The following is a 27,507-nucleotide window of genomic DNA, read 5'->3' as shown; positions in this document are numbered from 1 at the left end:
ATGCAGAGGAAGGAGGACAAAGGAAGAAAGAAGAATGACATGCACTTGGCTTGAGAAGCTGAGAGGTGCCACATCCTGAGATGGGGGACAGGTGGGGCCGAGCAGGTTTAGAGGACCATTTGGGAACTTTGGCTATAGCCAATTTGTAATACGATGAATATATTTTCCGCCTTTTGAAAAATGATCAGAATGAGCCAAGAGAATTGAGTGTTTTGTTAATAAATTGAGTGATTCCTCACTGTGGGTGAGCAAGGTCTGGGAAAAGGTTTGGTAAGAGCACAAGGAAGGCAGCGTGTTTGGTAGCTGGCTCGCCCGGCACCTGGCTGCTTCAGCAGACTGCGTGTCGCGGGGAAGCATCACAGACAAGGAATGTCTGCTCAAACGACAGCGAATGCAAAGGGCGGGTCTTTGGTTCTCAGGTCTGGAGGCGCAGCTCCCCGCACCTGACCTCTGATATTTGCTCTTCACAGTGACTGGAGCTCCTGTTTTATAGCTCCCACCTGTGTACATAATGATCAGCCAAACGAATATTCTATTTGTATCTTCTCACCTTCCCTCTAAATAGCAACACACTGTTTATAGACAATTGTTTTGTTTTGTTTTGTTTTTTCAAATTCTTTCCGTCTCTCCGGCCTGGCAGGGGCTTTGGAGTCCAACAGACACAGGTCAGGCTGGAGGCCGGCTCTGCCACTTACCCTGTGCCCTCAGGCCCGTTACCCAATCTCTCCAGGCCTGTGCTTCCTGGCGAGATTGCTGGGAAGGTCAGGCTGTGTGTGCTCAGTATAAATGTTTGTTTTTGTTACTATTACCAGCTCAGCTCCATAGCCTTTGGGTATCTCTCTGTAGTTTTTATCTGGAAATGGTAAAATATAACACTTCCTTCATGATAAGAACCAGCCCCAAACAATTCAGGTACCTTTTTTCTCCACCCAGGGCCAAGGCTACCTTTAAAGATGGCCTATAAATGAACAATTGTAATATTCCTTCTTTCAACATTTTCTGTTCTAATAGTTTCTTTTTTTCCTTAAACTGTTCAGATACACTCAGCGGCAATTATTTTTACTAAAATTACTGCAACACAACCCACCTGCTTTAGCCTGAGTTCTCTAGATCCCTGTGGCAAAAATGGGGGTAATCACTGAGGGGGATTATCAGGGACACCTAACCCTTCCCTGGGGTTCCTTAGTGCAGACTTTGTAAACAAATCAGCAGAGCCTGTGAAATTTCACCTTCTTTGAGCTCTTTGTTTCTAAAGCTAAATAATGTCCTGACAATCTCTTTGACCCCCACTCTCTTCTCCCAAATTTTATTTAAAGAAAGCAAATCCAGCAAACAAATTTCATGCAGCCATCACCGTCATGTGAATTACCAGACAGGGTCTGGCCTAAATTTGCAAATGAAGACAACCCAAACTGAATTTGGAAACATGTCATTGGTAGATGTTAAATCGCTGAAATATGTGGCAGTGAAGAAGGTTTTTTAAGGATAAAAGCTATGGTCCCAGAAGTAGGAAAAGCCACACTATCATGAGCTGTTAATTCTGTGTGGGTTGTTTTCTCCTCGTTTGTCAAGTGAAGTGATATTTTTCCCCCCATGAATATGGTGACTTCAGCAATTTGGTGCCTTTGCTCCCAGATGCTAAAACTTCTGAGTTCCGAGGCTGCCTCCGTTCTCAATGAAAAACACTGTCCCTTCCCTAGTCATGGGGTTGAGGGCTCACTGTGAAGAGAGAGGCTCCTGGAACAGAGGATTGCTTCCTTGAAATGAGCTCTAGGTGTGGCTTTGGAGAGACCTAGACCTGCCCCTTTCTCCCTCAAGCTTATTTCCCAAGAGAGCCCTGATGGCATCTAAGAACTCAAGGTCCTTCAGGTCCCAATTTATGTCTAAGGAAATAGAAGCCATGGGTTTAGCTCATGGGTTCTCTAAATGCAGTGCCCAGACCAGCAACATCACTGTCACCCAGGAACTTGTTGGAAAGGCAAATTCCTGGGCCCCACCCCAGATCTCCTGCTTCAAAAACTCTGGGGCCGGAGCCAGACAATCTGCTTTAACAGGCCTTGCAGGTGGTTCTGACACACGCTGAGGTCTGAGCCATGGATCTAGTTCCTGCATAAATTCAGATACATTTAATCAAAAGTTGTGTATTCTTTCACCTCCTCCCAGGGCTACTTTTCGAGCTTCACAAATCGGGCACAGGGAGTCAAATGCCAGGCAAGGCGTTTGATGCTGGCAGGTCCCCTAAGGCTGGCAGCAGGGCTCCTTCTGGGGTCCGACTTCTCAGCAAGACAAACATCTGGGAGCTTTATTGATGTGTCTTCAGCCGGGGTGAGTGGGTAGTAGAGGGGAAAGCAACCATCTCTTTTCTGTTTGAAAATATTTAGCTTGAGTGATGTGAAGATTTCAGTAGATCCGTGACGAGATCAAAGACCATAAATTATTTAACAGCGGTTCTACTTTTGTGGAATTATTTCAAGTATCATAATTGCAGTTCAGCCTCCCAGCCTTCATTTTCGAGCCTGGAATTCTGTTGGGAGCTATCATAATCACCGAAGAGGATAATATTACAGGCTGGGTATAAAAATATCTTTTTAATGACTAGCAAATTAGTCAAATGTCTTGACCTGAGTGGAGACCAAATAGAAGGCAGTGTTTTTTACAAAGGGAGGAAAAGACTAAATTGTCGCCACATTGTTATTCTTGTTGAATTCTCTGATCCTTAAAGTGTCAGTTGATTAGATAAAATTTGTAACACCGTTCATCACTATAAGTGACAAAGGGCCATGTGGCATCCAGAGGAGCCTTGGAACTTGTACAATTTTGTCTTGGTTTTCATTTTAGCAGGCACAGCCTGAAAGCCAAAGGTGATTCATTATACTGACCCCGTATGAACAGTTCTGAGGAATCTTCTCACCTGACCAGGGCAGTGGAAACAGGGGACCAGGGATGGTAGACTGAAAAAAAAAAAAGGTTACTCCCTGTAAATCAAAAAGTTACTTGCTACATGTATTTTCCAGTTTGTTATAACTTCTCTAACATTTAACCTAAGGAGTTGTAAATTGACCTTTCTGGATTTATTTTTCAAAATAACAGGTATTCCATTCACAGCAAAGACTGAACAGGTTCTGCCAAATTTATAACCTTACAGGTTTAGAGTTTTGAATCAAAAACTTGAAATTCTTATGGTGTCAAGACTGTTTGCAAAAGCAGCTGTGAGTCTATAAAGAGATGGTTCTTGACATAAACTAACTCTTTCTGAACCAGGTTCTTAATGAATTAATTTTAAAGCAATTGACCACAGATACACCACAGTCCCCTTGGAGTGCATGTGCGTCAAAGTGAAGGGTCAAAGGCCCCTAATTAACTCGTCCATCTGAGGCTACATTGACTCTTGTACTTGCTTTTTTAAAAATTAGAAAGAATATATACAAAATGTCTCACGTTCAGTGGACCAAGGACAAGAAAGTAAGAATTTGTTTGTCGCGCAGTCTATAAAATACCGTCCACATTATCTTTGAACCCACTGTGCCTATGCATTGTGCAGATTAATTCAAGGAAGACACTCTGTGCTGAAAGTGGGGACATTTTGTTAAATTTTCCCCAAATGGTCTGACACTGGTGTGCAACGAGAAGTTGTTCCTTTCAGAGGGCTGCGCCGACACCTGCCTGCCCTGCAGACGTCCCGGCTCTGAGGATGAGGAAGGGCTGTTCCCGCCTGCCTTCTCTCTTGCCCTGTCTCTCTCTTCCTTACTGAGCAGCAACCCCACTGTTAGCCACAGGTGACCCTAGGAGTCCCTGTAGGTCTTGTTGATCCCCAGGCAGGCAGACTCAGTCACGTGATTTTCACACCCACGCTGGGTGATCACAGGCTCCCAGGAGAAGAGGGTCCTGGGAGTTCACCAGTTCATTCGGTCCATTTAGACTAGCTCAGAAGATTACCCAGAGACTCTTAGAAAGCCTTTGGTGACTCATTCTCCAGGAAGGGCTTGGTTTTCCCTCCCCTCCTATTCTACAACAGAAGCTCTGTACTAAAGCGTCTTAACCCACATCATCTCAATTAATCCCTCTGTTTACATATTTCTGTTGGCTAATGGAGCCCAGATTTAGAATGAGGGCCTTTGATTCTAAGTTTAACTTCCCACTATGCTCTGCTGCCTCTTAGTAAGTCCTAAATCCATAGCAACTAATATTTTGAGGGTGCCTCCCAGTTCAAGGGCACTTTCTCATATAGAACCTGATGGACGTAACTAACCCTCACAAGAGCAGCTGGGTGTATTAAATCCATTTTACAGATTTGGATTTCAAGGCTTGAGAAGTTAAACTACCTGTGTAAGATTACCCAGCTACAAGGTGAAGTTAGAATGTGAAGTCAGCTTATTATTTATATGGCTGTTGTAAAGCCCATTTTCTTTCCATGTTTATGTACGTTGCTCCATGCCTAACCCACAGCTAATACATCATTATTGTTTATTCTTGTTCTTTCTTCTCCAGATTCAAAACACATTCAGGATAGAAGCTTTGGGGGCTGAGTGCACATCATTTGTTCATTTACTACTTTCGTTTGCTATATATTTAACTATAGGTATCAATCCACTAAATACATTACATGTATAAAATGAGTTAATTCGTTTACATGCTTAAAATAGTGCCTGGTGCATAGTGCGCACTCAGTAGATGTTAATTATTTTCATTCATTTATTCGTTCATCATGTAATGAGTTCTTGCTGTGTGCCCATCACTGGGAAGTAACTCTACTGGGAAACCAAAAGAAATATTACTTGTCACTTTCTACTTCCCTAACATTTCACTTACCTCTCTTATCTCCGAGATTGTAGTCTTTATAGGGTCAGGGACATGCTGGTAACAGTCACCTTTGTATCGCCAGTGGCTAGCACAAGGCCTGATGTATTTTAAGTACATTAAAAAAATATTTGTTGAACAAAGAAATGAATGCTTGGGCATTGGAGAGTTGATAAATCATTTTTTTTATCATCTCGATCTGAAAATCAAACCATACCATTCAGGTTGAGCTGTCATGATTATTTTCTTTGTTTTGCTGGCTGTCTGGATGGCACCCATTTGCAGTGTTTCTGGTGAACACCCCCTTCCTTTTGCACCATGGAGACACGTACTCTTCCCAGACGGTGCCCCGGGGATGGGTCTCTGGGCCTAAGTCCCTAAAGATCCTGACAGTCATAGGAGACTCTGGAGGAGCCAGATATAATTGAGGCTTAAAGTTAACTCAGGGCTGGAGAGGCCTACTTGGGAGTGATTTGTCTGCAGGTTTCAGCCACTCCCTAAAAGGAGGGCCCTGCCCAGGGCTCCTGAGATGTGAGCTCCATTCCAGAACTGTCCCAACAGCTCGCTTTGTAGCTCCAGGACAACTCCCTCCATCCCTGGGACTTCTCAGTTTGCCCTCTCAGGAGTGGTGATTGTACTCTGGACCCTGTAGTTCTGAGTGTGTATGCGGGGGTGAGATAGGATGTGGAGGTTGGAGGTATTCCTGAAAGGGTTGACATACTTTGCAACTGTTAGCGCGGGAAGAAACTGAGCACCTGGAGTGAAGGGCCATGGGCAGCAGCTGCCTGGGTGTTGGAAACGCTGGGTCGAGTTCCAGCGTGTGTGCCTCCTCCTGCGTGCGGCAGCCCTGCCAGCAGGGCTCTGACTTGCTTTATCATGCACTGCTGCAGAAACTCACAGAACAGAGGTGACAGAGGCAGAAATTCGCCCAGGGATTCCTCCCCCAGGGTAGCCTGCAACAGCGATTATGGTTTAAGCAAGTCATCAGGACACATGGCACAGAGAGGGGAAGTGGCTTGTCTGCATCGGCTCAGCCCTGAGAGGTGGCCAAGGAACACAGTCCAACCCCATCATCATAGGAGCTGCCAGTTTTGAGCACCCACTGCATGCTTTGCCCTTTACATAGATTGCATCATTCAAATTAATTTTTTTTCCAGTCCTGTGGAGTTTGAATTCAGAAGCTTTCCCTCCTGGGCACTTTTTCAAAAAAGATAAGTCAATTAAACCTTGGTGAGGTTAAATATTTACCCTGCAGAAAATAAAGAAGACCTGGGAACTGAACCCAGTTTTGACTCCAAAGCCCATGTTCTGAACCATTTTACCACCCCACTGCATTTTCCAGGCAGCTCCCCACTGGAGCACCACCACTTTGAAAGCTAATGTAAGAGTGGAGGACAGGTGTCTTTATAGCTCTTTTAGCCTTCTGTGTCTTCTTTCCCCCCCAAAAACTGATGTTGAGCTATGCGGCCAAAATTGCACAAATTTTGGTATATGGTAGGAAGGAGCTGTCCTATCTTATGTTTTCTCCAGCTTGCCTTCCAACAGGTCTCCATAGAAACTCTTACTGTGTAGATGAGAGACAAAGCTAATACATTTCTTCCTTCGCCTACCCACCCAAAGCCCTCCCAGCCCAAATTAACACACGATAGTGGGAGCAGGAACACAGCACACGTGTTTCTCTGGATTCCAAGTACAAAACATACTTGGAATTCCAAGCGGAGACTGGGTGAATTCCGATACTGGGTTTAATATAAAAGATCTCCAGATTGCATTGTGCTATTTAAGCCCATCAGAAACTGTATTTCAACTCTCTTCTCATGGTTTAGCCATTTTTCCATCACAGTGCCGATCTCAAACTCTGGGAAAAATTAGAAAGTACTCAGTTTTGCTTTCTTTGAGAAAGGAAACTGATTACAGTTGAGCTGACTGGAAAATGGTCATGCAACCAGAAAATGATGTCAGATTGAAACCATCATCTTCTCTTTTGAAGTTGGTGTAGCTTCCAGGTAGTGTAAATGTAAGGAGAAGTTTGATCAGGAAATTTAACTTCTACCAGGAAAATACAAGAGAGCAGGAGTTTTGAACTGCCTAGAGATGACATGAGACTCCATTTCAAGGGTCAGATGGCAAAATGAGGAAGTGGGGACAGCACGAGTCTTCAGAGTCAGGCATGGCTCCATAGCTTGGTTTTGCTATTTGCTACCTGCAGGATATTATGTAAGTTACCTAAATTCTCTGAGCTTCAGTTTCTTAATCTGCAAAATGGAGGTGACAGCTACTCTGCAGGGTTATGATGAAGATTAAATAACATACCAACGTGAAACTCCTGAAATAAAGTGTGTACTCAAGAACTGTTAGTTCTTTCTCCTCATGCCTTTCCTACCTCCGTCTGTTAGAGGACAACCCTTGCAGAATGTACTGGTTTGCTGTGGCTGCTGTGACAAAGTTCTGGGGGCTACAAGTCTGAAATCCAGTTGTCGACAGGGTTGGTTTCTTCTAGGGCTGGGAGAAAGTTCCATGCCTCTCTCCTAGTTTGCTGGCAATCCTGGCATTCCTTGGCTTGAAGAAGCATCACCCCAAATTCTGCCTTTGTCTTCACCTGGCGTTCTCCCTGTTTATCTGTCTCCAGATTTCCCCCTTTTAATACAGATGCCAGTCATTGAATTAGGGGCCACCCAAATGACCTCATTTTAACTTGATAACCTCTATAAAGACTCTATCTCCAAATAAGGTAACCTTCTGAGTCACTAGGAGTTAGAATTTCAAAAAATGAATTCGTGGGAGGGATGCAGTTCAACACATAACACAGGGCAAGTGAATATGATGCTGGTTGAAGAAGTAACAATATAATGGATTCAAATTTGAATGTTCATCTGAGGATTTCGTTTATGTTAGCTGCAGGCTGATTCAGCTACATAGTGACTTCTTTTATATCATGTGCCTTTGGGAAAATTGATTACTGTAACAACAGCAGGAAATAAGTTTCTAGTGAACCACAGGGACAAGTCTCATCCTTAAAATATTAAGGCTAACTTTATACACACACTTTAAGATGGCGCAGCCAGAATGAATATTGCTTGTGTGGCTTAAGAAAAGGTTGAAGGTAGGAGGTTTTATTTCCAGACATGAGAAGTTTAAAAACAATCGGTTTTGGTATAAATTTTTGATTGACATCATATAGCCTCTTCCAATTCAATCATAAAAGCATGACATTTTATAGTTGATACTTTTTAATTACTCACCATGCAACAGGAACATTTATGTTATCTTGTTTGATTCCTAAAACAACTTGTAAGGTAGTTTTTTACAAATAAGGAAACTGAAGTACAGACAAGTAAGAGCCTTTTGGGTTGTGGATCCTCTGATTTCAGGTGATCTTTCCCATACCACAGTTACCCACACTGAGGGGCTTTCCCTGGGTGAAAGTCCGGAGGAAACATGGTCAGATACAGTAGCACTGGAATTTAGCAAGCATCTCTGCCTTGACAAAAACTACAAGGTCTTTTTGCATGTGGCAATATAGCCCATGGGAGACTATTTCAGTTGCAACTAAGCCAATCTTATCAACCATGGTTTGTCTACACAGTAGCACAATTGGCAGAAACACAGGAGTATTGGTTACTCTGATTACAGTGAATTTCAGGACCATGACTGATCAGTTTAGACCAAAATTCCAGCCAACGATAGTTCTGGAAACTTGCACTGCCGTGGCGAATGTAGAATAGTCACAGTACAAAATCGCATCCATCACGTGTACATTTTGTTTATTATTGGAACCCGAGTGGACTGGTGGTTTTGACTTTCCACAGTTACTATTACACTTAAGATAAGAGTTCTAGGCTGCTATGGAGTGAAACCATCCCTTTGAGGGCCTTCAAGTCATGGCTTATGCTCTGAAATAAGATTATCAGTGACGGGCTTGGTCGGTGCCCCTTAGATTTCTAACTGGGGTGGTGGAAAAAGGGACTTCTTATGTTCTAACATCAGGGGACAGTGTTGCTGCCAAGGACTCTTCTGTTATTCTGTTCTAGAGCTTTCTGGATTTCTCCATCGTTTTTAGACTCAGATGCAAGGGATTCCCTTGAGAAGTCCTTATCCTGGAAGGAGACTGTTGCAATAATTGTCAACTGAAGTTTGGGCAACTGTATCATCTAGCACTGCCCTGTTCAGTCTAGTTCACCTTGACAATGTCCCTTCTTCATGGAAAAAGAAGCAATATCACCCATAATCAAACAGACCCAAGGACATTTCTTCCTTTCTTAGACTTTTAAGTTTCAGTGGGAACAAATGGCCTTACAATTGGACAGAGCCACAGAACTTACTCAGTGCCACAGGGGCAACTTTTTGTTGTCTGGGTGCCAAACATGCAGCTTGGCATTTTGTGACATAGTTATGGCTCTGGAGCATGTTTGAGATTTGACAAAGGATGAGATGGAGGTGATTGTATGAGGTGTCTCAGGTACCACACAGACTTCTGCCGTGTCTCCGTTCCTTGACTCCATCTCAGATCTAAGCTGACATTCCTAGCCACACGGGGTCCATGTGGCAGGTGCAAAGCCAGGATGTCCAGCTGTATCCCATACATCTGACAGACATGTGAGCCTGGGACAAGGGGAGCTGGCAGCTGAGTTGTCACTCCTCATCTTCCTTCGAGTTAGTCCTGAGTGGTTATGTTGGGAGTTTCCAGTCTGTTTCTTTCACATCCAGAAAGATAGAGTAGAGCAAAATGAAATGAACTGTCTGTTCAAACCCAGAATTAATGTTTCTATTGGGGTAATGGTGGATGATGAAAAACAGATTTGAAGTAACTTTCCCCAAATTATCGACTGTCCAAATGAGAAAAACAGCACTTAAATTAACAGGAGAATCAAAAGCTAACTAATAAAGATGATGTGAGGCAGAAAGGAAAATGTGGGCAGTAAAGATGAATACTTAGATCAGTGATTTAAAAGATTTGTTTATGAACTAAATTAAAGTCTTGAATGCCAGTCCATGCGAAGGAGACCCACAGCCCTAGAAAGCAGAGACTTCAAAAGGATGAAAATGTTTTCAACACTGAGGCCTAAGGGTACCCGTCTGCTCTACCAGATTTCACTGCCTTCACCATTTGGATTCTATGGGCTGCTAATAAGAGGGTATTTTTCATGTGTTGATTGTTTATATGAGACTTACTCAGGTGCCTTTTGATAAAATATTTTTGAAATCTTTTTTGATTTGTGAATCTGTCCATAATCCTATCAATTACATTAAAATCTATTATCTTTAAACAAGATGTTAGTAAGACTGTAGACCTGGAGAACATAGGTTATAACTTAAAACTGCACTGTCCAATACAGTAGCTACTAGAAATTTGTGTCTGTTTTAATTAAAATTAATTAAAATTAAATAAAATTAAAATTTTAGTTTTAGCACAGAGGTAGAACCTTTCTATTATTGCAAAAAATTCTACTGGATCTAGAAAGCTAAGCTCTTTTGGGCCTGCCTTTGCTAGCCAGCATTTTTAAGAGCTTCCTGCTCAGGCCAAAAGATAGTAGAAAAGCAAATCTGTATTGTTAGATGCTAAAATGCGACATAGCTTTTTTTCTTGTGGAAGCATGATTCTGCATTGTTACTCATTGTTTGAATGGTATGGGAACAACTAATTTGTAGCAATCTGTACTGATATTGAGAACATCTGTGAATCTTGTAGATAGTCTCTGCTACCCCTAAATCAGAAGTTGGGGGGGCTTTTCCCTAAAAGGAGTTGATAGTAAATATTTTAGGTTTTGTGGGGCTATGCTGGCCCTGTTGCAACAACGCAGTCCTGCCATTGGTGTGGAAAAGCAGTCATTAGTAACAAATAGACACATGAACAAGTTCATACCATATCGCACAGGGAAATATATTGAATATCTTGTAGTAGCCTACAGTGAAAAAGAATATGAAAATGAATATATCCATGTATGGCTGAAGCCTTGTGCTGTACACCAGAAATTGACACAACATTGTAAACTGACTGTAACTCAATAAAAAAAAATAACAAGTAGACAGACATAGCTGTGTCCCAGTAAACATTTGACAGGAATAACCATGGTGATAATTTGTTCACACCTGCCCTAGAATACAATTAATACCCCCTCATGTCTCAAAAGATGATCAAGAACGCAGTTAATATATTGGCTTGAGACTAACCGGTGTTTGCTTGCTAATTCTCATGGCAGTGCTGTGAGTATAATGTAGACCCATGTTAAACTTTAAAATGTAGATCATCCTTTGGGATCTGCCCAGATAAATACATACCGTTAGCCTCCCTATACTGTCTGTCTTTGACATTAGATAAATTGTGTTTTCAGTTGCGTATGTGTCTTAGAGTGTCAACCTCAGGAAAGCAAGAATCATAGAAAAAAATTGGCCTTGGAGGATGTGCATGGGTGTTTGGCTGAAAGTTTTTTGTTTGTTTGCTTGTTATTTTTGTTCTTGTTTTTTGTAGTAATATCAAGGCCTACATGATATGAAGATGGTACTGAGACCAGTCAGACAAATCATACTTGAAAGAGATGTGCTGCTGGCCTGCCGTAGCCACATCTGACCATCACTAGATGGTTCTGGGAGTCATTCCAGAAGGCCCAGGCCTTCAGCTCATCCAGAGATTTTGAAAGCACCTGCTTCTCTGTGTTAAGACTCTTCCTGATTAAAACACCAATACAATGGTGTATATAATTTTTATAAATTCTGAGATATGTCTAAATTGATGATCTATTTTGGAAGGTTGTATCTCTCAATGATCTCCAGCTGCATTTATCTGAACCCTAGGTGTACCTTTTCCTTATCATCTTTGAGGTGTCTTAGGTGGCAGTCATCATCTACTTTCTAGTTAGGGAAGTCTTCACGGACGGGTGAGAACCTGAATGCCAGTCCACCCTCGAGGGAGCTGGGAACTGTTACATGTTATGCATAACAGCCTCAGACTAGATACAAATGATGAAACTTAATACCAGGGTCCCGAGCTACAAGGCTGCCATTAAAACTAGAGGAGACCACGGTTCGTTTGAAGCAAGAACCTATCAATCCTCAGTAACGTGTATCCACTACAGTCCTGTGGCATAATTATGCAGTGAGCTTCAAAGTCTTTGCTATGTTTGCAAAATGCATTAAAGAGACAACTCATCACCTGACTTTCATGTTTTCAAATTAGTTTGTTTCTGTGCACTGGGACCCAGCTCTTATGGGTCTTTCCTTTGATCTGCTCAACATTTCTCGAAATGCCATCTTGGCCCTCTTATTTAGATCCCTAAAAAAGCAGAGGTTTTCAATGTGCTCCTGTGTTTGTCCAGAAAGGATTCCCAGCCTGAGCATTTATGGGACATTCAGAATGCATCACAGATAGCTTTTTCTTTTTAATTGTGATTCAGTGGAATGCCAACCAGAAGTTAAAAAAAAAAAAACATTACAAAGCATAAAGCTTTATGATTAATTACCTTGAGTTCAGATGTAATTTAAACATACTGACTTGTCTGAAATGAGTGCCAGACAGTGGAGCTGGGGAGACAGGAAGTGCCTGGGTGAGACTGCTGAAGCAGCCTGGAAGAGAAGTCAAAGGGGGGTAAGGACATCATCATTTAACTGTGCTCCGCAGCCAGGCAGAAAATGGCCACAACTGCTGATGGTCAGTGGAATCAAAGGGATAAATTATGGCCGAGCCCTGCCTTTGAAATGAACGGAAAGTTAGTCGATACTTCAGCTTCTCACAATCCTAAAAAACCAAGACAGTCCATTACAAATGATATTTTTTCCCTTTGTACACATGATCTGTGCAGAGATGTCTCCGAGGGGCTGGAGCTGCTTTGCTGATTCCCAGCCTCCTCGTTCTGAACTGGTGGGGTGTCAGGGTCCCTGCTTGGCTGGGGCCCCCAGGCAGGAGGTAGAATGACATTGGCAGTGGGAATGGCAGCAAATTCCTCAGCATGAATGAAGCCTTAAGACCAGCACCACGTTCCTTTATCTGGGGAACCCGGCTGCTGCATTGCTTTCTGTAGCCGAGCTGTGAGAAAGGACGAAACTGATTTCTTTGCAGCAAACTGGGACCAGATGCGTTTGTCTGTGTAGAAAGTTTAGAAATCCAGCCAGCTGCTTTCAGTTTTTGATAATGGATTATGGTGTCGAGGGGCCTGCACTAACTTTGATACCCATGCCTAGGGAAGTAGAACATGAGCGTTTGGGCCAACCTCACTGGTGGATTTGAACACACCCAGGACACATGTGATTCCGCGTTCGCTTGTTGCTGAGCGTAACTGTCTAATGCCATCTGCGTAACAGGGATGTCATCCAAGGGGGCCTGCTCACAGACTCCTCTCATTCATCCCCTTGCCTGGCTCTGTGGTCCTCATGGAGGGTCTTCAATTCAGCACCAAGAACTGAATTCTGATTCATGGCCCTGGAGTTCCTGGAGAGCTTGGGATCCAGCCTGCCGCTCCTCTCCCTCACACGGAGGCTCCCTTGAAGCCTGCAGCTGTGCAGAAACTTCACATGTACAGTGAGAGTGGCAGCATTGGCCTCGTGGATGGCATTGCAGATATACTCCCTGTCCTGTTTCTGATGCTAAAACCCAAGCTCCAGGCTGTGGGGGAGAAGGTGTGTTTGTAGGTGAATTCATGCTTCCTGAGTAAAGTGGCAAAAAGAAGGAAGGAAGGGACCTGCCCAGCTCCTTGAGACCTCTGGCCAAGGCTGAGTATAAAAGTGGGCTTCTGCATGCATCCTTTAAGTCAAGACAGCCCAGAAAGCTGTAGAGAACTCAGAAGATTCCACAAGGATTTCAGGAACTGATTACATAATATAAAACAGAATGTGGCATCTTATTTGATAAAATTTGGGGGAGACGACCTGTATTTGTGTTTGTGTGTACTTAACTGGAGATTTATTTTAAGAGATTGGCCCACATAATTATGGAAGCTGGCAAGCCTGAAGAATGCAGAGTAGATAGTAGACTAGAGACCCAGGGAAGAGAAGATGGTATAGCCTGAGTCTGAAGGAAGTCTGCTGGCAAAATGCACTCTTCCTCAGGAGACTTCAGTCTATTTCATTTAAGGTTTTCAACTGATTGGACAAGGCCCACCCACATTACATAGAGTAATTTTACTCAGAGTCTACCACTTTAAATGTTTGCCTCTGTGTAAAAAAATACCTTCACAGTGACCTCCAACTGGTATTTGACCAAATATCTAGGTACTGTGGCCTAGCCAAGTTGACACATAAAATTAACCATCACAAGATCCAAGTATGAGAATATTTATGTTTGTGTTTCCCTGAATACCAAAAAAAAAAAAGTGCAAAGGAGTAAGTCTCAATCTCACACAAAATGACAGAACAAAATGTATTTATCACACACCCATACTCACACCTATGTGTATACACACAAACACTCAGACACACCTCTGTGCACCCCGAGCACATCCACATGAAAGCCCCAGTGAGCTTCAGGGAAAAAGCAATCAGTAAAGAACGGAAATTAAACATACATAGCTTCCCGTGTCCTGTACATTTCCTCTGTCCGGATAAGAAATGGACAAAATTGACCTTGAAAACTCTCTGCAACCTTTGTTCTTTCCTGTTGGAATTTCCTAAGGAGAGAGTCTGATTTTTTTAAACTTTTGCAGCTCAAATATCAGTGTTCAGGAAAGAAACCTTTGCACAGTGATACTCCCTTTTGTTTATGAAAGTCCTTGAGGATGATGGATCACCATAATGAGAATTCTCTTTAAAGGATCCCAACTTAATTTTAAAGTGCAGCAGTGATCCTCATTCCAACTGGGGGGAAAAAAATCCTTGGTCTCAGAAACAACCAAGATTGTGTTTTTGAAGACGCATACATTTCTGTGGAATTAGATATACTTTTATAGCAAAACTTAATCATGAACAAAATGCTTTCTGTTTTTTCCCAAGCATCTAGAAGAAAGTATAGCTCCCTGACAGTTTTATTCCTCTGGCTGTTGGCCAGGATTTGGCCTGGTATTCAGTAGAACCAGCCTCTGAATATTTCTTCTTTGTCCAGGAGCAAAATACAGGTCCAGGGACCTATGTCCCCCCGCCACCCCCATCCAGTGATATTTTTCAATCTAGTTATAATGAAGCCACTACTTTGGCCATTTCTGTAAGATTCCTGCAGGGAGTAGGACTACATAGCTTGTAAGTTCCCCTCCCAGGCCCAAAGCCATTGATTCTGCTCTCAAATAGCTGAACTTCAGCCTCCTTGCATTTCTGATGGTTGCAGAATCCTACAGCATTTACAGCCTGAAACAGGCCACTGAGCAGAGCATCTAAATGTGGGTGATGTCCACTGGTTCCTTTCCTTCACATTAGAAAAAAATTAGATCTGCAAGTTGCTGCCAAGCCACCGGCTAGTTGTCCCTTGAGTAGAGTTGCCAGATTTAGCAAATAAAAATCCATAACATCTAGTGAGATGTGAACTTCAGATAAACACCCACTAATTTTTTTTAATATAAGTGTGCCCTGTGCAATACTTGGGACATAGTTATGCTAAAAAAGATTTCGTCATTTTTTTATCTGAAATTCAAATATAACTGGAAATTCTGTATTTTATCTGGCAGTCTTATCTTCGAGGAGTTCTGTTTCAACTTCTCTCCAGGGTGGCATGGATCTCATTTTATTGCCTGTGGGTTTGTCTCCCATGTCATTTTCCCATGACAGCATTTCTGCTTCCTTCTATTGCACAGAGATGCCTCGGCTCTCTGCTGCTTTCCTAGTTTGGCATGTGCTTCCTTGCTTCCCAGTCATCGCCCAGGCTTTATCTCCACTTGGAATATTTAAATCACCAAATTTCATTCTTTCTTAGTTTTTCCTGAGATGCCAGTAGGACTTCAGATCAGCAGGAATTCTGTGTTGTGCAAGGGGGCTATAAATGCAAACACATTCAGGAGCCATTAGGCAGTATGAACATTTGAAGCAGGACATATGATGTCCAATAGATGATGGTGGAGTCTGTGTCCAACAGCAGAGTGCAAGCCATTCCTAAAGATATTTCCAAAAGCTTTATAAATTGCCCTGCTGGCCAGACCGAGCATATCTGCTCAGCTAACGTGTTGTCCGTCTCTTGGTTAAAGGCAAAGTACTTCCCAAAGTCTTTTCTTTGGAACAGTTAGGTCTTGCAAAATATTAAAGTAAGTTTGAGAAACATTGTGCGTCCCCTCTCGAGTACTGATGCAAAGATTGCTAACTAGACCTAAGTTCTCAGAGGACAGGAGTAACATCTTTCATGTCATTTGCTTTGCCCCCCAGAGCGTAGCGTGTAGAAGTCCCTCAATAAGTATTTGTTCAATGAATAAATGAAGATTGAAGTTTTAGTCATTTTCTGCCTTCCACGTCTTATTCATCATGAGAAACCAATATTTTAAATATAAACTTTGGATGAAAACCAAGCTGTACAAGATTGTTAAAGATTCTTGTGACTGAGAAATTAATTGAATTTAATGTATGATATCTAAGTTTTGAACCTGGGTCTTGCAAGCTGAATCTGGCCCTGGGATGTATTTTATTTGGCCAGTACAGTGTTTTAGAGAAATGTGAACTTTCATGCCTTGAGACAGACATGAGTCGACAGCTTGCCAATGTCTTCACTACCCACTATTGTCTCATGAGCTCTCTCCCCTTACACCTCTTACCTGGTCTCTGGAGGCATTTGAGTTTCAGCGTCTGCTAGGGGATGATTCATCAACTAGAAGAACACAGATATGATGTAAGAGTTTTAGGTTAAGTCCCAGATCTTCCACTCAGTAACTGTATGACATTGCGCAAGTTATTTACCTAAGCTTTGGGTTCCTCATTTGCAAATAAAATGCTGATGATAATAGTACTTACTTCATAGAGCTGCTAAAGAGTATCCAATGATACAATAAATGTAAACTGCTTAGCACACATCTGGCACATAGTAAATGTCGTACAAATGTTCTTTATATAATAATAACAGTTGATGTTATTCCTTTTTGGTTTCACATGTATGAAGGCTGGGTTCTGGAATTAGCAGAATGACTTGCGAGCCCAGAAATCGGATGTCAATCTCCTTTTCAAAGTCTAGAAAGAAGGCAGATGATGAATGAATGTTTGCCCGTTGTTTAATTTTGCTCTCTGATGTTTCCCAACCACCTAGAAATGTGCCTAGCATATAACAAATGCTCAGGATGTATTTAGTGAAGTAAATGAATGAACTGTAGACTCCTAGATGGATTTTGTTAGGATCACAAAACCTTGTGAATTTAAGTGGCTGGGCCTCTTCCAGCTAATCCCTAGGCTTGGGCAATCGGATCTCTGGGTGAAGACCATACACTGCCTCACAACAGGAATTGGAGCAACACCCAGTAAAGCCTCCAGGAAGATCTTCCTTGATCCTTGTAACCCCTCCCACTTTGAATCAGGGCAGGTCTGTGTGACCAGTAGAACACAGCAGAAGTGAGAGTGTGTGACTTTCAAGGCTCAGCCAAAAACATGTACATATTGAAGCTTATGTCTGAGTCTCTTGGATCCCTTGCTCTGGGGGAAGCCAGCTGCCCTGCTGTGAAGATATCCATGCGGCTCTGTGGAGGCACCCATGGGGAGAGGAACTGAGGCCTTCTGCCAATAGCCAGCATCACTTGCCAATCATGTAAGTGAGTTACTTCAAACAAAATCCTCCAGCCGCAGTTAAGCTTTCAGATGATGGCAGCCAAGGCTGACATCTGATGCAACCTCAAGAGAGACCCTGAGCCAGAACTGCGCAGCCAAGCACACCTGAATTCCTGACACACAGGAACAGAGGGGTGCCCAGAAAAATCATTTTTGGCGTTTTAAACCACTAAAATTTAGAATAATTTGTTATGCAGCAATAGATAACTAATACAAAAGGGATTTGATCTGGGTTGGCATTTCAGACAGTGTGTTCCAGACAGATTATCACTGAAGTACAAAGAACACTGACATAAAATTGTTTTATGTCCATTATTGATAAGTATTTCATAGACCTTGTCACATTTATCAGTGCTCCAAAGAGGTCCTAAGATGCACGTGGTTTGTAAGGAGCAGCTCTATTGTGCAGATCACAACTCCTGAAGCCAGTTTTCTGGAAAACAGAGAACATATGAAGGGCCCCAAGGAGCGATAAGAAAAGAATATCACTGAACAAATGAATCAGGGGATCCAGAAACACCACCAGCACCTTCTCTTTGGCGTTGGAGATAAAAATAGCAACAAGTCAGCACTCACTGCTCTTTCAGAATCCAGCGAGGGACAGAATACCTCCACGAGGACTTAATTCGCAATTCACGGTATTCGGCGTGTGGCCAGCTTGCACCTGCAGTGCTGTGGTCCACTCTTCCTGTGACATATTTTGAGGTCACTGACAAGTAAGAGGCCATCCAGAGGATGCGCTCCCTGAGAAAATAGGGGTGTTGAGCAGGGAGGAGGGAAGCCCAAGCGAACTGAAAGTGGCACCTGCCTCAAAGTATGCGAAGGTATCACAAGGAAGATAGATGACCTGCTCTGACCTGTTCCTGAGCACAGAACAAAGACCAGTGAAGGGATGAACAGGAGGGTAGATCCCAGCTCAACAATGAACTTGTCAAAGCTGCCCACTGTGAGTGAGTGAGCCACCACCGCTGATGGGTGGGGGCGAGGAGTGGCCCCCGCTCGGGCATGCTGTGAAGGGGTGTGCTGCGAGGTGTAAACCGTCAGCTGACCTCTGCGCTCCCTCGTATCTCCAAGGTGTGAGGAGGCTGCAGCAGAAAACGTGGAAGGGTAAGATCTCTCACGGCACACGGCATAGTAGGAGCAGCCTGGGCTTTGCAGTCAGAAGGGGTTTAACTCCTGAATCCATCGTGAAAAGCTGTGCGTGCCCAGGTAAATTACTTACCTCCTCAGTTCTCAGTTCCTCGTATGTTAGGCGAGGTCTGATAATGCGTGCTGAATGAGCTTACTGTGAAAAGCAGATGTGGTAGTGAGCTAGCACGTGGCAAGCACGTGGTACGTCAGGGAATTCATTAGAGCGTCACTCTCAGTGTTCTAGCATGAGATTTACTGGCTTAGACACATTTTGTTAATAGCCAGGTCACTGCTGGGTGGGCCCCTCAGGCAGCTGGGGAAAGCCGTGACCTCTCCCAACTACAAAAAGGGCTCCCCTGCCCTCTTCCCAAGGCCACCTGTTATGTCACCTCTGCGAAGACCTGCCGATGCCTTCCACTAGCATGGCCACCAGCACCTCCCTTCCACTGGTCCTTGGTCAGAACACGTAGGGAGCCGAGAGAGATCCTTCCACATTACACGCAGGGCTGTTTTACAGTGGAGTGCAAGGTGCAGAGAGGCAAGGAAAGGGCCTGACTCTGCTGACACACTGAAGATGTGACAGCTGGCTCCATGGAGTTTGACCCAGCTCAGTCAGGACAGTGGCTTCGAACAGCCAAGTGAAGCCAGGTGGCAGCTTTCTCCACTGCTGCCAGACACAAGTCCGGTTGTGTATCCACCATGAAGGTCAGGAAACAGAAGCCCGCTGAAGGCCTTCTTCTTTTTACCTTATCTGCCGCTCTTTCACATGAAGCTGTTACCCCACTTTTGTTTTCCTTATTCCCCTGGTCTTCTTTCTTTTTTTCCCCTTTTTGGTAGTTATTTCACCTATATGTTTGTTCCTGTAAACACACATACACGTGCGAACCTAGCTGGGGAAGGAAGGGCGGGGGGGGGGTGGTAACGCTCTTTGACAGAAGTCCCGGGAGAAGACAAGCTGAGTAGAGTTTCTGGCTCATGTCTGGTTTGAGGCCCTCCTAGGGGGAGGTCAGTGGACAGGGCGTCTGGCAGAGCCGGTGTGCAGCAGAAATACGGTCAGAGGGAGTTTTTTACGGGCTGACTCTATCCCCTCCTCCTCAAATTCGTATGTTGAAGCCCTAACCCCTAGTACTACAGAGGGTAACTATATTTGGAGATAGGGCCTTATAATAAGGTGATTAAGTTAAAAGGAGGCCTTTAGGGGAGGCCCTAATCCAGTCTGACTGGTATCCTTGCAAGAAGAAATTTGGATACAGCAAGAGACACCAGGGATGTACATGCACAAAGGAAAGGTCGTGTGAGGACTCAGCAGGAAGACTGCCGTCTGCAAGCCCAGGGTGCAGGCCCCTGGAGAAGGCAGACCTGCCCACACCTTGATCTTGTGCTTTCAGCCCCTAAAACAGTGAGAAAGTACATTTCTGTTGTTGAAGGCTCGCAGTCTGTTGTCTTGTGTCATGGTGGCTGGAGAAGACGGATACGGGAGTGGATGCTCTCTGTGCCGTTCCACCTCCGGCTCTCAGGTGCAGGTCTTCTACTGGTGAAATCATCTCCCTCGTCTGATCCAGGCAGCGGGGCATGGAGGACAGAAACTTGACTAGAACAAAAAAAGACAAGCCAAGCACTAATAAGAATCTGCACCAGCCAGGTGCACCTGGGCACTCTTTCCTTGGGTTAAAAGGACGGTGTAGTGGCACTGGAGATCTTGGTGATGAAAGCCGTTAATGGGTGTTTTCTCTCGAGCTGGACTGCTCCCATCGGGACCAGTTGCCTCTGTGTGTGGTGTTCAGCTGTTATGCGGGGTTTCCCCCTTTAAAATCCTCCTGAACTTTCTTGTTGGAAGCGTGTGGGATCCATGTTCTCTCTCCGGTGTCCTGATACTTCCCAGTGACTGAGGGTGTACTTTCGCCCAATGTGCTGGGTACCTAGTGAACCTTTTGGCCTAATAACTCGCATCCTGTAGTTACGGACTTTTTTTTTTAACAATATCTTTCTTCATCATACAGATTTAAAGTTTTTTATACCAGTTAGTTCTTTATTTATTGAGGTATAGGTGATGTACAACATCACATAAGTTCCAGGTGTACAACAGGGATTCACAGTTTTTAAAGGTCATTCTCTGTAGTTATTATAAAATATCGGCTTTTTGTCTTGTTTATTATGTTTCTATTTTATTTCTCCTTTCTTTCTGAAATGCTCGTTATTGAGATGATCAATTCCCTGATTTGAGCAGTGACTGTCTTTTTGTTTGTTTTCCAAATCTTGTTTTTCCCTTGTCCTGTTTTCTGAAAGATTTCTTTAACTTTATATTCCAGCCTTGTACACTTTTAATTTCCAAGAGCTCTTTTTAATTCTGTTTATTTTTTATTTTCTTTTTGTTGTTCCCTTTTTTAATAGCTTTCCAGGTTTGGTGCATAGGTACACTGTCTTGTCTCTGAGGATACTATTGATTTTGCTGGACTTTCTCGTGTGTGTGTGGTTTGGTGCCCACCTTTCATACTGGGCGCTTTCCTTAGACAGCTGGTCGTTCTTGGTTGTATATTCATGCCTAAGACGGGGGACCTAAACTTGTGATAGAAATTCTGGGCGTGTGGGTGTGGCTTGTCCACTCTGGGCTTCACAGTAGAGTGATTTTGCCTATTTCTTAGGAAAGGCCTAAAGTCAGTATCTGTACTCCTTTCTTCTCCTCCCTTCTCCTCCTCCTTCTTCTGGGGGCAGGGAAAGGATGTAAATAGGTTTGTTTATTCATTTATTTAAATGGAGGTACTGGGGATTGAACCCAGGACCTCGTGTATGCCAAGCATGCGCTCTACCACTGAGCTAAACCCTCCCCTCTTCTGTACTTCTTTCTTCTTGAGCTGATCAGATTCCCTGGGAAAGGTTTTCCAGTCTCCTCCATGGAAGATGGGAGTTTGGCTGCCAGCGTTCTGGGATCCAGTGGGAGATGAAGGCGGGGGGTCTGAGCATCAGTGTGCATGTGGTTCTTCTGGCACAGTTCCCATCCCCTTCAGCTGTGATGGCATCCCCTGCTCCAGAGACATTCTGTTACACCTTCTTCAGAGAAAATTCCTCCAGTTGTCTCACTTGATTGAGGAAGGGAAGCCTCACAGCATCTTGGAGCATGGGGGGAAAATTAAGGATTTTTAATTTTAATTTAATATATGTCAAAAAATAAAAACAAATGTATCCATCAAATAGTTTTTCCTATTCTTCTCTCCTTTAATCCCCCTTTCATCCCCAGTTCCCAGAGAGATCTGGTGCTGCCCTTCGCTGACCTTTGAGGATTCTGCAGGATAAATAGGGTCCGTCCTCAGCCTTCCCACTGCCAGTTTTAGGTCTGCTCAACTACCCGCTTTCCAGCTTTCAGAGGTTGGGTGTCTCTGTCTTCTCTCCCTTGATGTTGTTTGCAAAAGAAATCACTTTACTATGGTTTTAGAGGTTTCTGGAGGGGTTGAAATCAGATGTATATTCAACCCACCATGTTAACCCAGTAGCTTCCCTGCTGACTGGCTATGTTCTCTCCTCATCTGGATTACTTCTCTCGATTCTGGCTATTAAAATCTCAGTTTTTGCGAAGGTCCAGCTCAAATGCCACCTCTTTCGTAAAGCTGTTCCAATATGGAAAGCCTTCCTGTTTTTCTTTCCTCATAGCACTTACCTTATTCTGATACCCACCCACCCCCACACACTACAGGGTGACAGGTAAATAATAAGTGGTTTATTGATATTATAAGATACATGATATGATTATCTTATCTATGTTTTAGGACTTATGGTCACTTTCTTGGATTATAAATTTTGGGCATCATGGTCAGAGCCTGAGGATCGGGTCTGGGTGCCAGCTCTGACAAGTTTTCTCTGTGAGTCCTTCCGGCAAGTTATTTAATCTCTCTGTGTTTGTTTCCTCATCCCAAAATAGAACCTAAAAACTTAGGAGATGCAAACAGAACCTACAGAATTAGTCATAAGGCAAAATCAAATTCAGAATCCAAGCAAGTCATGCCTTCATTATAGACGATGTGGATTTAGATATATTACCTGCTCTTATTACTATATCCTCTTTCTCCTTAACAGTGTTTTTTTTTTTTTTGAAGCTCAAAGGATTTTATTGAATGTGGCATGTGCCATGATAATCTAATGGGCCATGAGATATCAGTGAGTATTTTTAATGACTTATCTGAGTGCTCGCTGAAGAGCCCTGCAGAGTCCCTTTGAGGCATAGGTGTCTGAGGAATATTTGTTGAATTGAGTAAAATACGTCAGTATTTAGGGCGATATCATATGTGAAAGTGCAGGTACATAGTCATGCGTCTGTTTTGTTCCTTGGAGAGGTTGGTGTGCGTCATCTGTCCCAGAATGTTGAAAAAAACCCAATTCATCTGGCGGTTTGGCCTGTTTTTCCTTCTGAAGACCCTGGAACTGTATGCGTTTGTCTTAAATACTACAGTCCCCAAAGCCAGAGAAAGCCAAAAGTAGGGTTTGGTATAATCATGACCAAAGGGAGGGTACGTCATCTCCTTGTTTTAGGAGCTCTACAAGCCTTGAACCATTAAAGACAGTTTGCCAGTTTGGAAATCTGCCCTGTTGAATCATGATGATCTCAAACTCTGTCTCCCACCCTCCCCCACCCCCACCCCAGCTGTGTGTGTGTGTGGGTTTGTGTGTGTGTGTGTGTGTGTGTGTGTGTGTGATGCCTAGTACTTAGGTTTGCCTGTTCACTAGAGCTATTTACACGAGCACAGGAGCTTTGTGACTTATGAGCACATCAGCTCTTGTTCGCCTGGGGTCCCAATTCTGAGTTTAAGAAATCGTAATCGATTGCCTCGGAGACAGTCATGACGTCACAAGCCGAGCACAGTAACTTCAGGTGGGTAAGCAACTGAAGGAACGGATGGACTTCTGAGTGGCAAAGACCCTATCATCATGTAAACGGTCCCAGCAACCAAAACCACAGAAGGAGAGGGAAGGAATGGAAACACGAACACATCAGCCTCCATGGCTCTGCTGGACCCGGCCCTTCTCAAAGCTTTGCCTAAAAGATTTGTGTCCTATTGACACCGGCAGTAAGAGGTAGGAGAGGAACCCACAACAGAACGCTTTCCTTTTTGAGCAGCAGAATCCAAACACTCCGCTTTAAGGGGTTTGGTTAGTGAGTTTGTGGAACACTAAACCTCATGAATTGTTCGATTTGAATCCTTGGTTTTGTTTGCCCACCTTGTCTTCTTTCTGTAGTGCTTTAAATCAGAGCCTCTCAAACCTAGATGTGCGAGTCACCCAGGGGTGTTGTGAAGCTGTGGGTTCTGAGCCGGCAGGTCTGGGAAGAGGCAGGATTCCGCATTTCTAACAAGACCCTGGTGCTGCCGATGCTCCTTGTCCTCAGATCATCACACTGAGTGATGAGGCCTTTGAACTCAGAACCCAAATTTCAGTCAAAAGAAGGATCCTCTGGTTGAAAAGCTTTTAGGTAGACTTCCTTGTGGCCACTAATAACATGACTGTGTTTCCCAGCTGCTGGGCCGCATGTTTCTTCACAGTTTAACTTTTTCTGAAATTGGTATGTGGTATCCAAAACTTTTGCATCTATTGAGCAAACGAGTAAATTGTGACATATGAGATGTTGGAATATATGTGAAATTTGCGGTCCGTAAAACTTGTTTATCCACTTGTTACCTCAGTTATCTGCATTGGTAGCACCACATGGGGCCAAATTTTAACTTAACGTTTGTTCACTGATACTTTGACCAAACACTTGGTAGCACACTGGATTCATCTGGAAAACTTTAAATAAAAAGCGTCATGGCCTGGGCCCCAGACCCAGAGATTCTGAGACAGTAGTTCTCCCTGACATGATCTGAGTGTGCAGCAAACTTTGAGAATCACTGTGTTAAAACACCTTCATGACGATCCTGCAGTTTCAGAACACTGAAGCAACGCGTTGTTGTGTCCACGGCAGGCCAGGCAGAGCAGGAGACATTGCTCCATCTCTTAGAAGAGATCGTAGGCTTCTCAAAGGTCGGAGAGGCTGGTTGTGGGTTAAGCAGGACCCCCAGGCCGGTCATCCCTCAGTAGACGCTTCCTGACCACGTTGCAGAGCCGTTGTTTCACGTCTAGGGATATGTCAAAGCTGCCACTTTCCCCAAGTTGAAAATGCAGGCGAAATCTCGGTTTCATTCTGTGGTGCCTCAAAATCATGCTGACCCTGAGAAGGCGGAGGTCAAAGTCGTGAGCACAGGTTGTGAAAAGCCACATGTCATTGTGATACGAGGCGTGGCTGCCTTATGGGCGATGATGGGTCCAAACATTTCTTCCATCCCGAATGTGAAGGATGTTTGGACTTAAATTGTGACACTAAATAAGACAGGACCCTTGTTGTAGGAGGGACGCTTTGTGAGTGAGATGAAGGTAAAGTTTCAGCCACTGCTTGGCGGGGCTTGCTGGGCCCCCCGAGCCCTGCCTTTCCGTCTGACAGTCTGGCCTCCGTTCTCCAGAGAAGAGCTAAGGAAGAAGCACCGTAGGCTGGTGCTTCCATGAGGTGGCATTCAGAACTGGAGGCCCCAGCCTCTCACTCACAACTGGGTTCTTTGGGTGGGTCAGGTTTTTGTTCTTACAGAATGGGGAAGGCAGACTTAGATGCCTCCTGGCCCCTAATTTGGTGGTCAGCCCACGCCTGTGCTGCAGGCGCCCTACTAGTCATTAGACTCTCGTGTGCACTAGGAGGGAGCGAAATGCCTGGCCTCAGCATCCCAGTCTCCATGCAGACACCCTTGGAAGGGGAAATAGCTCTGAAGCTGGGCTGGGAGATGGCTGGAATGAACTTGTTTGCAAGCTGGGCCCTGGGAGGCATGTCAGCAGCTTGAGGAGAAGCAGTATTGGGGAGATTCCCCAAAGAGCAGAATAATTGGTTTGGCAGGTTTGGTCTAATTGAGATTCATGGTCAGCAACTCCACCCTGAATATGACCCAGGACTGAGCTGGACCTCAGAGCAGGACTGGTGCCTTGAGAGACTAGCTAGACTGGGCCATAAATGTGGGTTGCTGGCCTCAGCAAAAACCCATGTGTGTAGATGGTATGGATGTACCACCCCATGTGCCCCCAGACACATTGGGGTTCACCTGTAGCCACAGTGGACAGGCCATGGAAACACTGACATTCCCGTCTCATGTGCCTGAGCTCATCTCAGGCCAGCTCCTCTTGTGCCCCACTTATCCTTCACCTTCTCAGAGACTTCAGTTCTGTAACCATTATCATCCTCCCCCATCATCGATTTTTGCCAATTAGATTATTCCTATAAGCATATAAAAATCCTTGATATAAATTTAAAAGATAGCAGTAAAATTCCTTTTTGCTTCAAAACTTCCCAAACTTACTTCTTAAAATTACTTTCTCACCTCCCATTCTTCCTCCTCAAGCATTCCACCTCAACCCTGAAATGGCTATTATTGGGGTCAACAATGAATTACTTTTTGTCCATAGCTAATGGTCTGTCCTCATCTTACTTTTAACAGTTTTCTGACATGGTGGGCCACACCCTCTTTGTTGAAATCCTCTCCTCTTTAGAGAAACCTCATTCCCCACCCCCCTCCTTTTCTTTCTGCCTGACTTGTGTAGTCTCTTCATTCCTCGAAGTATTCAAATGCCCGAGAGCTTTGTCCTTATTAACAAATAGCCCTTGAGTTTTTAATGTTAACTATTATATTTTTTATTTCCGTAAATTGTTTTTTTCCAAATTGATCATTTGAAGCTTATTCTTTGCTCATATTTTTCTATTCCACTTTTTAACTTACTTAAATATTTCATACACAGTTATTTTATGTTCTCTAAGAATTCCATCATCTGAAGTTCTTAGAGGTCTAATGGTTTTTTTGTTTCTGGTGGCTCTTCCAGTAGCTTGGTTCCTTATGAATTTAGTAATTTTTAATAAAAAACTCACTATTTCATTGAAATAGAATCATGAGGGGCCTGAATAACAGGTACATTCCTCTAAGAAAATTTCTATTTCCTTTTTCCAGGATCCAAGGGCTGTTTTAATTTAATTTCTCAGTTTGAGATTTCCTTGTCGTCCAAGGTAGAATAAATTTGAGCCCCAGAATATTCTTTCCTCCAAATGGAATTGCAGTTTGAGACATAAAAGTTTCCACGATGGCACCTTTTTCTAGCCTTTTCCCCCAAGCTTTTCACTGAGAGGAGGGCCCTCATTATCATCTCCCCATCCTGTTTGCCCAGCCTAGTCTCCGTGTGATCATTAATCCCGAGAGCTCTAGACACCTAATAACACTGCCCCAGGGCAGACCCAGCTTCCCCATTACCTAACTCACCACTCAGGCTTCAGTTCACGAAGTAGATTTTCGCCCATGTGGCTCTACCGTACTTTCATACAATTTCAGCTGTGCATTAAAAAGCATGTTGTAGTTGATTCAGCACTAGGGGTTCTGTGGCGGGAGGACTTTCAGAGCAGCTGATCTGCCACACTGCTGGCAGCAAAATTCCCTCCCTGTGAGCTCTTCTCCCTTGGGTCCTACCTTCTTCACTCTGCTCCCGCCACATGGGCCTTCTTTCTGTAACTCATAGTATAAAGCTCACAGCTGTCTCAGCACCTTTCCACCCCATATTTGTGTTCCTTAAAAGGCTCTTTCCTCCAGTTCTTCACGTGGTTGCACTTTATCACCATTCAGGTCTCAACTCAAATGACCCATCCTCAGATTCTCCCCTGATCGCTCTCACTTTCTCTCACTTTAACTTAAAGTCTTCTATATAGAATTTTCTAGAACTTAAAATTGGTTTATTTACTGATTTGATTATGTGTTATTCTCTAGGATATAAACTGTTTTAGGGAAGGGAATCCTGATCTGGGAAAGTGGAAACACATGGACACTTTAAAAATAAATACTTGTTGACTGCTTTGGTAGTTTGGTTCTTGTCTTCTGCTGAGATTCT

Source organism: Camelus dromedarius, chromosome 15 (assembly GCF_036321535.1).
Source record: "Camelus dromedarius isolate mCamDro1 chromosome 15, mCamDro1.pat, whole genome shotgun sequence".
Classification (NCBI taxonomy): domain Eukaryota; kingdom Metazoa; phylum Chordata; class Mammalia; order Artiodactyla; family Camelidae; genus Camelus; species Camelus dromedarius.
The sequence above is the reverse complement of the archived record's forward strand: the minus strand, read 5'-3'. Positions refer to the sequence as shown.